General features: G+C 47.4%; 1 pseudogene; it reads left to right on the top strand.

Annotated features, from left to right (window-relative positions):
- Positions 1-1522: 1522 nt before the first annotated feature.
- On the top strand, positions 1523-2378 carry LOC131409227 (heterogeneous nuclear ribonucleoprotein A1-like; annotated as a pseudogene).
- Positions 2379-10411: the final 8033 nt, after the last annotated feature.

A 10411-nucleotide genomic window follows, 5' to 3' on the forward strand; every position in this document is an offset into this window, starting at 1 on the left:
CCTTTTTCATTGTGTCTCCGTGGAATGGGAGGGAGGGAGCCGAGGCCGCCACCCTCACGAAGGGCGTGTGTCTGTGGGCTCTGGGACGCCTGGAAGGCCCATTAGGCTGGAATGGGGCCCTGCCAAGTTTTCATATGGTTTTCATATCACCAGGCTTGTTTTGACTTTGGTGAGCTTTCTCGCCGCAATCCCTCCATGACTCTGGGAGGAAGGAAGTGAGGGCAATTTGAAGTGTGGGTTGCACACAGAGGCAGCCAACGGCACAGGCAAGGAAACTGTCTCCTGGCTCTGTGCAGAACCCCCAAGAACGGTCTGCTCCAGTGACCACCACCTCGCTCTCCTTCCCAGGCTTCCAGCCTCTGGCCTGTGTTGGCTTCCCAAGGACTCAGTCATGTCTGCTCTTCCCTCCCAGAGGAGGACAGGCGGGGAAATTTGGCAGGCGAACAAGAGCCATTAGCAGCGTCTGGTCTGGCCGAGGCGGTCCTTGGGCTCTGCCGGGCCCACGTGGGCTGGTCCCTCCATCAGCTGCCCTTTGACAAACGCTCCCCAGGTCAGTTCCAATTCAGGCCATTGATCATCCAGAAATACAGGTGGGTCAAGCGAACCAGGCCTTTCCCAGGTGCTGTGTAAATGCAGCGGGTTCTGGATATAGTTTGTGAGTACTGTGTGGTAACATAATAATGATAATAATTAATTCAACAAATATTTATTGAGCTCCAACTACGTACCCAGCATTGTACTAGTTCTGTACAAAACAAATAACAGCTAAGGTTTATTGTGTCAGCCCTGGTGCGGAGTACTTTTCACGTTTTATCTTAATTAGTCTGCTGGTTAGCTTTAAGAAGTAGATATTGTTATTAGTCCCATTCTTCAGATGAAGAAACTGAGCCTCAGAAAGACAAAGCAACTTGCCCAAAGTAACGTCACTAGAATGGAAGCCACAGGTAGGATGGTGGGCAAAAAAAAATGAACCCTGGACCCTGACAATTGTGGGGCGACCGTGACTGTCTACCGTGGATGGCCTGAGATGTCCCCCACAAGACTTCTGTTATGTGCAGCCACACCTGATTTTAACCGATACTTAATACAGTCCTTTCCAGCTCTGACATCCTGATTTTAAACACAGTGCCCTGCTCTGCGCTCAGCTCTTCACCTTCTAACCCGTACAGCCAGGCACAGCTTTGCCCTGTTCCTCTGCTTTCACCTCCACCTCCAACTGGGGGCTTTCCCCCGGCTAAGTGAGGGAGAGGGAGCCGGAGACTCCCTTTCCACCATGACTGCCCCCACCTCCCACGGTCCTCCTCACCCAAGACCCTGTCCTGCTGCTCTGTCTGGGGCTGCGGTGCCTCCTGAACCAGGCTCCTGCTGGGAGTTTGCTAATAGGGATTGGGAGGAAAGGAGAGAGGTTTTGAAACTCTGTTACAGAGAGAAAAGCTTCCAATTAACAGATCCAATGGGTCAGTTTGGTGAGAAATGGAAGGACAGGGCCTTAGGGGTTCAGGCCTGAGGTCTGGATGTCTCAATGCTGAAGTCACAGCTGCAGAGGCTCCTCCCTGGAGACTTGGAGTTGGAGATGACCCGTGGGAGCCTGAGGAGCCGTCGTGAACAATGGGGAACGTTCACCAACTGTGAGGTGCTGGAAGAGGCAAACACAAAGCCCTCCAGGGACATTGTATTTGTCACGATGCTGCTGTGGAAGAAGTAAAAGCAGCCACATGTGCAAGGCCACACGAGGCAGACGGTCGAGAAACCCTCTGGGCGAGCCAAAGAGGCCTGTCTCAAGAGAAGACTCTCAAAGGCCTGCTGATCTGCATAAAAGGTCTTTGGTTAAGGAAGACACTGAAGAACCCTCTTAGGAGTTTATTTTGAACACTATGAAAAGGTCAAAGTAATTAAAGTCATGAGAGAGAGGCATAATTTTGGTAACCTTCAGTGACCATGATTCTGTGATCCAAGTGTTGTTCAGAAATACCACACAGTGGATGGCCAGAGAAGTACCACAGCTGTGGTGTGAGGCGAGCATTGTCTGACTGAGGGTTGGCCAATGCTTCATCCAGCCCAAGGTGGACTCTTTGGTGGTGCCTGAGATTTGGTTTTGGTGGAATCCATTTTACTGATAGGCAAAACTTCAGTGGTTATGGTGGTTTTGGTGGCAGCCATGGCAGAGATAGCATATGGTGGTGGCAGAGAAGGTGAATGGATGTGGGAATAATGGAGGTGGCAGAAGCTACAATGCCTTTGGCAATTACAATCAATCTTCAAATTTTGTTTCAGGAAGGGACCAAAATGTGGGAGGCAGAAACCCTAGCTCTTATGGTCATGAGGGTCACTCTTCTGGCAAACCACAAGACCAAGGTGGCTCCAGGCGGTGGCGGTAGCTACAGGGACAGCAGGAGATTTTAATCAAGCCTTGGCAGGAAATCAATGCTGGGAAACAAGCCTTGGCAGGTGTGGAGAGCAAGAGAAGTGACAGGGAGGCTGCACTTCAGTCAGGGCTGACAGCCATCCCATGTGCCCTGTGTGGCAGCCGGAGTCCCTTCTGATGAGTCATTCTGATTGCTCAGGTTTTGTGCCATAAGTTGATAAATATTTCCAATAACACTCCTGGTTACAACAGATTTGTGAGCTCAGCCAAGCAGTATAGGGCTCCCTAAGCCAAATTTTACAGTGTGCCCCTTCGGGCCCAGGCTTCTGGAAATAACCCTAAGTACTCCTCTCGCGGAGCCGTTTCTTCTGTTGGACATGTCCTACAGAGCCCCCAAACAGCCCAGGTTCAGTAGTCACAGAATCAGGGAACACTGGAGTCATGAGGAGACCTTAGAAATGTTCTAATCCAACAACCTTATTTTACAGAAGGGAAAAGCACTGTACAGAGAGGTGGAGGGACGCGTCCAAGGTTACGATGCTGGTCAACGGAATCAGAATCCGTGTCTTTTTACTCTCAGATCTCTATCATCCCAGTTTATCTCTGTGTTCTTTTATTGGTTACTACCTCATTCCTCAGATTCAAATTAAAACTAGAGGCTGTACCAGTTTGAGTTGTACTTGGCAGCAATCGCTTTAAATGAAAGAACATTTATTACTATTTACCTACAAAAAGTCTGGAGGGAGATACTTTCATTCTTTTTTCATGGACTCAAAGCTATCCACAAAGACCTAGGCTTCTGCATTGCCACCAAGTTGGCTTTTCGTCCTTGTGTTTGCTGTCTTATGACCACAAGAAGGTTGCCACAGCTCCAGGTGTTTTGTCTTCATACCAATGTCCAAAGCAGAAAAGAATAGGGTGGGGAGGACAAAACTATATTTCTTTTTATCTAGCTAGAAGGTGATTCCCAAAAGCTCCCTCACAAGACTTCCCCTTATAGCTCACTGGCCACTTGTTGTGGCAAGGGAGCCTGGGGAAGTAAATATCCAGCAGAAGTTCTAGAAGGGATAGTTCTAGTTGGCTTAGATCAATCATGATGCATTTTGTGGGGCGGGGCACATTTCTACCCAGAACAAGATAGGTTCTTGTTGGTTAGGAAGGAAGGATGGTGTGGGAAGGACATGGTTTCTGGAGGCAACCTACAGTGTCTGCCACAGAGGCCGTTCAGCGTGGTGGAGGGAATGTAGGCTTTGGGGTCAAAAAGACCTGGGTTTGAATCCTAGCTCTACTGTTTACCAGCTGGGTGATTGTGGCTAGGTTCCTGGGCCTCTCTAGGACTCATTTTTCTAACTTTAAAATGCAAGTAATATAAATAATGTATGTATTGTCTGACACACAGTAGGGGCTCAGTAAATTGTAGCTACAATTATTACTAATAATAATCCATCAAATACTTTCTTGTAATTTCAAGTATTCACATCCTTGCCAGTCTTTGAGGCAGGGGGTATGCGGTGATTCCTGAGACTGACCTCTCTGATCGCAGGAGAAGCAGGTGGTAGAGGGGAACTTAGATCTGGAGATACAAACATCTCCACCCCCTCACCATACCATGAAGTTTTGATTGTCCAGTGCATGTGGGCCAGCCATTGGAGGTGAAAGCCCTTTTAGAAATACCATCTAAATTCTATTTTTCTGTCTTCCAGAGAGACAGTCAATGCAAACAAGAGAAGCAGAAGTCTCCTGAGGGCCCTGGGGCAGCATACCCTGGCCCTGGCAGGCCCTGTTCTATTTCAGTGTCGTGAGCCAGGACCCTACATGAGTCAAGACCCCAGAACAGATTGTTCATTTATGGTGGGGAGCTTGAGTTGGAGATCTGCTCTTTTGCCTGCCTGGCATTCATTTCCCATTTATAACCGACCTGCGCCCACTCCTGGTCCACTCAATGAAGGGCTGACCTCACCAGCTCTGCTCCAGGGCTGGGCACGTGATCTGGACCCAACCAATCAGCATTTTTATCTCTTGGCCAAGATAACTGACTTTGGGTTGGGCATGTAACCCAAGCCAGAACAATGAAACTCAATTCTGGAACTTTTGCTGGAGTTGCTGGGAAAGAGGTCTTCTCTTTTGGCTGAGAGTTGCTAGCTGTGTGGCTGATGTAAGCCTGAAGTTTCCAGGGTTGCATCCACCTGGATCCCCCACCAGGGACAACAACCTGGCCAGAGCCTGCCTGAGAAGGAAGATAGGCAAGAATGGAGAAGCAGGTCTGAGACCTACAGCCCTACAGATATTGTTGGAACCTTTAAACCCAGCCATGCCTGAACCCATCAAATCTACTTTTGGATTTTCCAGTTACACAAGTCCAGAAATTCCATTTTGATCCTTAAGCCAGTTTGAATTGAGTTCCTGACATTTTTTTCTGCAGGAAGTGTCCTAATTTGAGAAGAGAGATTCTTTTCCTATCCTCCCTAGATAAAATGAAAACCACTCCAGCCAGCCTTGCTGTTTCTCTGCTCCTTAGCTGAGTCTAGTCCTGCTCTCCTAGCTAAAGGCATCATGGATTGTTCTTCAGCATCAAAGGTTGACACCATGACTGACTCCATCTCCAACAAAGACCCAAGGATTGAGGGATTTCAGTTGGAGTGGGAGACACCTGCGAGCAGAGGCTTTCTATGGAAAAGACCCAGGCTTTCTATTGCTTTGCTGACTAGGGCTTTCTATGGAAATTTCTTCTACACTTTCAAGCAATTAGACATCTGCTGTGACATTATGGCCAGCTTACTACTATATAAGCCATCAACATGACATTAGTATCGACTTCCTCAAAGCATCCCTGTGCTCACTGGGTAGCAGGCTTGTGACTGTTGGCTCATGTTCAATAAATCAGGCAGCTGACGAGAAGGAATAGTTGAAGTTTTGCAGAAATTAGGGCAAGGCAGTCCATGCATTTTTACTGACTTCACCTTTCTCACTCAAGTAAGTGTTTAATGAGGTAGAGAGAAAGGTGTTATCACAGATTTGAAATTATTCTCCAGCACCAGCTTTCCAGGGGGAGTAAAGCCATTAATCTATCCCACAGCACAAGCTTGAGAATCAAGCCAATTCAGGTGTCTGACCGGTTTGTCTCCAGAGGGGCTGACCCTGTTTGTACTCATGCTGACCTTTCATCATGGAAGGAAGGCAACCTACCCGAGGACTTTGTAGAGGATACTCTATAAATCTAGCACCTGTCCGTAACTGTGCGTTGATTTTCACCTCTCTCTCTTCAGCACCTCTCCGCCTTCAGCTTTCTTCATCTCTATTCTAAATCGGAGGATGAGAATGAGTGCGCACAGACGAGGACTGGTCCAGTCCCTAGGGTCTGGCAGGACTGGCTTTGGGGCCCTGTGCAAGCATATCATGCTCTTTTGTTTTTCTATGGTCTTCCAACCTCCAACCTTGGCTGGTTGGCTGATTCCTATTCTTGGACTCGCCCCTGAACTTATATTCATCCACACCTACAACAGTGCCTGATACATAGTAGGCATGCGATCCAGGCCACAGTGAGGCACAGCTCCAAAGGCACCATCGAGATTTAGTCTACATGGTGCTCCAGGGTGCCATTTATATAGAAAACAATGAGAATGGGGCCCCGTGGAGTTGGGTAACTCAGTGACTGATGTATTTTGTTGATGAATAGACGAATGAATGAATGAAATCCTCACTGGTCATGCTTTGGCTTCTCTCTTTGGACACACAAGGTTCTCCTTCTTACTAGCTTGCCTTTAAATTCTATTCATAAATATTGACTAGATGGTATCAGCCTCTGGATTAATTCTGTTTTCATGTCTAACTGCTTTCCATTTAGGCCATTTGACTGCTTATTCTAGCTTCTGGACAAGTTCGCTCAAGCAGCCAATTCTTTAGTTTCCTGGCCCTCATCATCCTCCTTCTCCAGATGTGTGGCCACCCTCTACCCGCTCTCTCCCCTTTCTCTGTTTACTCCTGCTTACTCCCGCATGTGGACTTTTACCCCTGGAACATCAAGGCACTAGGATCAGTGGTGTTAGCTTCTTTGTTTCAGGTAGAAAGACAAATGTCAGAAATGGGCCGTAATTCAAGGCAATCGTTGAATTGTGGTCCATTTCTGACATTAGCCATGGTCACAATGTTTCTTCTCTTAATTCCTTTGGTCCCTCAAGCCCTTTGGTTTCAGCAGATTCTGGAGAGCACTTCTCTTGCCAATGGGCTCCAGAAGGGGGAGCTGGCTACTGTGAGAGCCCCTTGTGCATGTTGGAACCTTGGGGTTCCCCCCTGAGTTTGGGCACTAACAAGTACCAAGACTCAAGTCTAAATGCCCTGCCTTCCAGCTTTCAAACCCTTCCATAATCTGGTAACACCTGACTCATCCAGTGAGTTCCCACTCCATCATAATGCAATTCCTTCTGTCAGCGCAGCCTCTCCCACCCCTCCCCATGATGCCACATTCATTCCTCCTTCAAATGCACCCTCTCATCCAAATCTCACTCATCTTTCAAGGTCCAGCTCAACTTCTAGCTCCTCCAAGAAGCCTCCTATGGCCACTCCAGCCCTCTTGATTTTCCTCTTTCTCCTTAAGTACAATTTGATATGATTTTTATACATCATAATATATCATGCATTCTTTCCTCTGTGCATCTTGCCTTCCTGACTAGACTGTGCATTCCTTGGGGGCAGGAATCATGTCAAATTATTTCAGCGACCTTCACATGGCCTCACACACACATGGTGATTTAAACAAATAAACTTGACCAACCCTACTTCATAGTTGAATACCTAGTATTTCTGGAGTATCTTCTTTTTTTTTTTTTAACATTTGAAAAAGCACTAAGTTTTTTGACTTTTCGGCATCACATTGATGAGGACAATTGAAGGTAAGTATGTTTGCCAGGGAAATAGAACGAACTTTCCGTCCAAGACAGAAACAGAATCCTCTCCTCCAAACTCCTGCTGGAGCCTGTTACGTATACATAATGATCACAAGGGCAGAACATACAAAGCAATCAAAGGTTCTGTGGATGATTAAATGCTCAAGTGCAGCTGTGGCATTTGTCAACAGCCACCCGTGTTCAGCAAATGTGCTGCTGGTCACTGAGTGCTGGGCCTATTGTGAAGCATTATTCCTACTCTGAATGGGGCTGGTGTTACGTAATAGAAGGACAGAAGGTGAAAAAAAACACCAAGAAATAGATGAATGCCACTTTTCCTTACGTTAAGTACTTTGTTTATGATTGGAGTTAAATTGAATTCCAATCCACAGACTCAATTCTGAGTAGTTTCTTTTTCGGGCATTGAGACTTCTGGGCAAAATGAAGAGGTGGTGGAACTGGATGCTTAAGTTAAATTCAAGAAGTGATATTTTTTCCTCTTCGCCACTGGGAATAGGCTGAAAGTCTTGGTTTTGGTGTTGCTTTTCCAGGTAACCAGTCCTTAACTTTCTATGCTCTGGCGCTAAATCAACACAGGTAACATCCTGGTCAAATCACAGTCCTGTAGCTGTGACCCACACAGTTCTGAGGGGAAATGCTCTTATATTGGTAGGTTAGATGAGAAGACATTTTTAACAACTGCAGCCTCTACTACACACACACACACACACACACACACAGACACACAGACACACACACACACACACACACACACAGAGCTTGGGACTCCAGCCTCCTTCCCCATCTGCTGCCCTCTTCATCCTTGCATTTCATACATTCCATTTCAAGTACAAACTTCCTCCACCTGCAAGTTGCATAAAAGATGAAAAGAGGAGATAAAGGCTGAGCATGAAAGGGAGTTGGCCTGGGTGGCTGGGCAGCAGAGCCTATTGAGAAGTGGGCAGCAGGTCATGAGTTGTGGGGCTCTGGAGCCAGACTACTTGGGTTCAGATGTTGCCTTTCCCACTTCCTACCTGTGTCATCCAGAACAAACTGCCTGGATTCCACATCTGTAAACAGGGATGACAACAGTATTAGCCTTGTCTTGTGGGTTTGTGGTGACAATTAAATGAGTCAAACGTATGGATCACTTGGAACAGTGCCTGGGACGTGGTACGTGCTTCATCAGTGTGAATGATCGTTGTTGGGAAGGCACGTAAGTCCCCTAAGGGCCAGGATAAGACCCACATGAGACAGCGAACAACAGAAAACTGTATGTGCCAGTTCTTGCACGGAATCTATGTTTATTTATTTAATTCAGCAACTGTTTATTGAGACCTAGTACGTGCCAGGCACTTGCTAGACATGGAGAATACAGAGGTGGAAAAAATCATACAGTCCTTGCCCTTGTGAGCTTTAGCCCATTCACAGACGGTCTTAGCGTGAGCCGCCCAGCCACTCACTGGATGCTTGGTGTGCAGCACAGTGGCTGGCTCACAGGAAGGCTTCTGGAATTATTCACTATTAGTCTCTTTCAGGTAGGCTCCTCGTAGACATCCTTGCTTCACTTCCTACCTAGATTCCGGAATCAGCCACTCGCCAAAATCCTAGATAAACTCACCCCCTTGGCTCTCTGAGATGCCACCCTCCTTTCTCTGCTTCTACTTGCCCAGATAGAATGTTGCTGCCTGAACCACACACTCCATATTCCTGCTCTCTCATGTCAGCTGGTCCTTTGGTTCTCTGAGGCATTTTCAGTGGATGGAACATGCCTGCTCTGTTCTCCTCAAGCCTTTGCCACCACCACTCTGCCATTTCCTAGTCCTACCCCGCCATTCTGGGTCACTGACCCTAATTCTACTTCCTTGAGACCTGAGCTGGCCGTCAGCAGCCCTCTCTCCATCTTCTCCACCTTGAAATCACCCCAGATGGCAAACCCATCCTCTTCGTCCATCTACTGGCATCAGTGGAAAGAGTGAGCCAAGACTGAGCCAGTGACTGAAGCAGCCCCAGTCCTGTCTCACCTCCAAAGCCAATCTCCTTCTGTGTTCTCAACCCCACCCACCCCTGCCCTCCAGCCCTGACTCCCCCAGTCATCTCCTTCCACAATTCTAGCTGCCTCAGGTTCTCTCCACTGCCTCCTTTCCCCATGCACATAAAATGCACAGATTCATTCATTTTTCACAAACACTTATACATGCTAATATGTACCATGTGTTAAGTACTCTTCTAGGTTCTGGAGACAGAGCAGTGAAGAAAAGAAAATGAAGTCTCTGCTGTCATGGAGCTTACTCTAGTGTGGAGAGTTGGACAATAAACAAATAAATAATGTGGTGTGTCAAATTGTGAAGAATACAACAAGCTTAGGTCAGCCCTGATGGCCTAGTGGTTAAAAGTTCGGTGCTCTCACTGCTTCAGTGGCCCCGGGTTCCTTTCCCAGTCACAGAACCACACCACCCATCTGTCAGTTGCCACCCTGTGGCGGTGGCTCACACAGAAGAACTAGAAGGACTTACAACTAGATATACAACCATGCACTGGGGCTTTGGGGAGGAAAAAAAAAAAAAAGAGGAAGATTGGCAACAGCTGTTAGCTCAGGGAGACTCTTTCCCTGAAATTAAAAAAAAAAAGAAAAAAAGAATACAACAAGCTTGAAGCAGACATCCATGTGGCTCTGGGCATGGAGGGGACTGGGGAGGAAGGATGGAGGGAACAGGGGAGGCAGGCCATGCCTTGGAAGGGGCCTCCTGTGGGTCAGGCTGTTTCATAATGGTAAGGGAGAAGCTGCCAAGGGTCCTACTGCTTGACCAATTTGTTGAGAAACTCTGTGAGCCTGCTGCCCAGTTCGACAGTCTGGATATTGTTCTCCACCATGCTCTTGGGCGTGTGCTGTAACCACAGGAAGCCTGCCCGCATTCTGCCCCAAAATCACAGTGGGTCTGGTTGATGACACAGTGCAATAGCTTGTCCAAAGACATGATTCCATCTCTTGCCTGCAGATGGGGAGCAGAGGAATGCCTTAGCTCTCTGCTCTACTGCGTGTTTTGGCAAATAAACACAAGAAAGTCTTTGGCGTGGTCTTTCCAGCCTATCTCCTCTTCTAGTCCCAGGTAAGGAAGAATTTGGGGGAGGATTTGACTGAGTTGACTTCACAACAACTGAT

Source organism: Diceros bicornis, chromosome 8 (genome assembly GCF_020826845.1).
Source record: "Diceros bicornis minor isolate mBicDic1 chromosome 8, mDicBic1.mat.cur, whole genome shotgun sequence".
Lineage (NCBI taxonomy): Eukaryota > Metazoa > Chordata > Mammalia > Perissodactyla > Rhinocerotidae > Diceros > Diceros bicornis.